The sequence below is a fragment of the Schistocerca serialis genome, chromosome 4 (assembly GCF_023864345.2).
Source record: "Schistocerca serialis cubense isolate TAMUIC-IGC-003099 chromosome 4, iqSchSeri2.2, whole genome shotgun sequence".
Lineage (NCBI taxonomy): Eukaryota > Metazoa > Arthropoda > Insecta > Orthoptera > Acrididae > Schistocerca > Schistocerca serialis.
Window position 1 is genome coordinate 750,617,476 of NC_064641.1, and position 3,226 is coordinate 750,620,701.

A 3,226-nucleotide genomic window follows, 5' to 3' on the forward strand; every position below is an offset into this window, starting at 1 on the left:
CTTAATCTCAAAGCCTTCGACGCATTTTGCTCTCGGCAAACACTTGTGTGTGCACTGTGCCTTTGTCGTAAATAGTGCATTTTATTTGCAATTGAAGTTTTATTCTCTCATTTACTTGTTATTGCTGCATTATTCTTCTGCAGTACCAAGTTAAAGTAAAATTCTTTTGCTAGAATATCAGTTCTTACCAGCCAAAATGACAATTACACTGAAAACAAACAATTAAAACTTCCTGGAATTCAAAGGATTCCCCAGGTTCTTCCCAGATGAAAAAATTCCCGTATTCCCCCTAGATTTCCCACAGAATATACACCCTGCATACTGGCAGTCAACAATCTACCGCACAAATTCAATCTAGGTTTGGCTCTCCTCCCTACCTCTTAAGCTACCACACCGTGTATTAAGCTATACAATCAGGTCTTGAGAAATACCAAATAACAGGTAGTTTTAACCCACATGTAGCTTTTAGTAACTATTAACAGTCCATGTACGGTAAAACATTTGTTGAGAACATTCAAGGGATAGCATTTTTTTCACACAAATTTTTTGTGTTCAACTATTACTTCCAAGCACGTAAGTTACTCCAACTATTTCAATAGCATGAGCATGATTGGTTTTACAATTTATACAATATGTTCTTTACTACTACTTTTTCTTTTAAGATTTTTAATGTGGCACAATAACAATGACAGTTTAAAAGAAATGTGTAGATTCATACATTCTGAGTACCAACAAACCCATCTTTGGTCTTCATCTCCGTGGCCATTTCTTTTCTTAAGAGACAGATTCCACATACAGCTATTCTATGATTGTTTTTAACTATGACAAATGCACATACCTGTATATTGCATAAGTAACAGAACACTAATACACCACTGCCGGTCAAATTTAAGATTGTGACTTGCCAGGAGGGACTACCAATTACTCTAACAGGTAACACATTGGCAGCAGTACTGTTAACACACCTACTGCAACAAGCAGAGTGATGGATGTTTGACTGCCAGGCCAGGCCACAGCATCAGACATGAGGCTCTGCTGTGGCCAATGGTGAGCACATGAAGTTGGGCCTAAGGCTTTGAGGTGGCCACCAGCAGCCTTGTGGTAATACGTTAGAAATACTATTGCATCCCAAGATCAATTTTCATTTGTATTACACAATCATGTTGCAAAGCTTGTTTGAAGGCCATAGGGCAAGCAAATATGGTACACAAACTATTTAATGATTTTCCAAATATTTCTCTCATACTTTGAATGATTGCATAAATTTGCAATTTGTGTATAGCTTTTTTTCAATAACTGAACTCCCAAAAAATGGTAAATTGCATGTCTTTTTAGTGAAACTCCTGAAAATACACTTTATCAAATAACCACAGTGTGGTTTCTAATGACTTAGCTATGATCTACTCTCGTATGCACTGAAATTCCTAAACCAGTGACAGTGGAGGACTAGACATCTTAACATGATCCAGTTTTGTGTGTGAAGCAGTCACTGTGGTAAGATAGCAAGGTCTCCCTCTACTACTGTGAATTCTCAAAAATAGGATCCAGAAAGCAAATAAAGGAAAACTGGGGAAAGAGACCAGACAGCGAGGTCATCAGTCTCATCGGATTAGGGAAGGATGGGGAAGGAAGTCGGCCGTGCCCTTTCAAAGGAACCATCCCGGCATTTACCTTGAGCGATTTAGGGAAATCATGGAAAACCTAAATCAGGATGGCCAGACGCGGGATTGAACCATCATCCTCCCGAATGCGAGTCCAGTGTCTAACCATTGCGCCACCTCGCTCCGTAAAACTGTGGAAGTACAACTGGCAAATACTACCCCATCAACACTACAACCTCCAAGCTTGAAATTCATAACAAGCACAAATTTTCATTCTTTCCTGTAACATTAAGTATTGTTTATCTTCTGTAGAATTCCCAAGAACAAAATGAAGATGCAAACTTGGTGCTGTCTTTGATTAGCACTGTTTTTATGTTTGGTTACCACCCTCACATACAATACACACTGACCAAAATGACAATTTCCCATAAAGTGTTCAACTTCTGCAATTACACAATTTAAATAATGAAGACATCCTAAAAAAAATGTGACAGACAGGCCTAAATCAATGTCTATAGTAACTATTTCTAGCACCTGGTGAGGCAGCTCTGTTCATTAAATACGATAGTTTATTTTATGTTTGATTTAAAAACATTTTTGGGCTAATTGTAATTCAGCCACATTTTATTACCAGTATCAAAGGAATAAGTGGATGAACTATCAGTCTCTGTGAGATCAAGATATCAGAAAAAAAACAGTTATGAAGCACCTACTCCAACTGATTGAGGCACATCATGTATCAGTGTTTGACTAACAAAAAGGGAGCACAAAATACATTTAAATCTCTGTAGCAGAAAACACAACACATACAGTTGTGCTTTATATCTGAACAGACTGTCAAACCTAGATAAAACATTTTAAGAAGTTACTTACATTGCATCAAGAAGAGTAATATAATGGGTCATAATTTGAAATATTTATCTAAAGCACAAATTAGTGAAAACAACTTATTCTGGTTACCTGTGTAGTTTACACTGTTTTGTATTACGAGAGCACACAACATAATAGTTTAGCATTTATGAATTATCATTAACATCAGTTTCATGCGATACTAACTGTTAAATGGGGCTTAATAGTCTCGTATTAAACATTCACATTTATAGACACCATGACGCAAGATATTACTACCATTCACGATATATTTGTGATCCTGCAATTTTATAATATTCATTCTAACTGACAATAGCACCCATGTAACTAGATTCATCTCAATGATATAAAAACATACCAATTTCAAAAATTAATAAAAAGGTATGGAATGTAGTAACATCTAAAAATTCAGCAATGTTGCTCTCTTTAAAAACTGTTGGCTTTCCATTAACTGCAAAGACAAAATAACTCTGTTCTTGTAATTTCCACCATCTGTTGATACAATATTCTGCAACTATTTTGCTAACAAATTAAAAGAAACACACCAAACTGTCCTTCATTATGCTCACCTACTATTACTCTGTAAAAAAAACATACCGCCGCAGCTTTAACATTATGGCTGTGTGAAGGCAAAGTATTCATGAAGTAATAAAGAGAAACATGAACGGGAACTATCGTAAAAGGTAAAGGTTGCTCATGAAACTGCTATCTTAACATGAATCAGAAGTAGCTGACAAGTATAAAAACACGGAAAC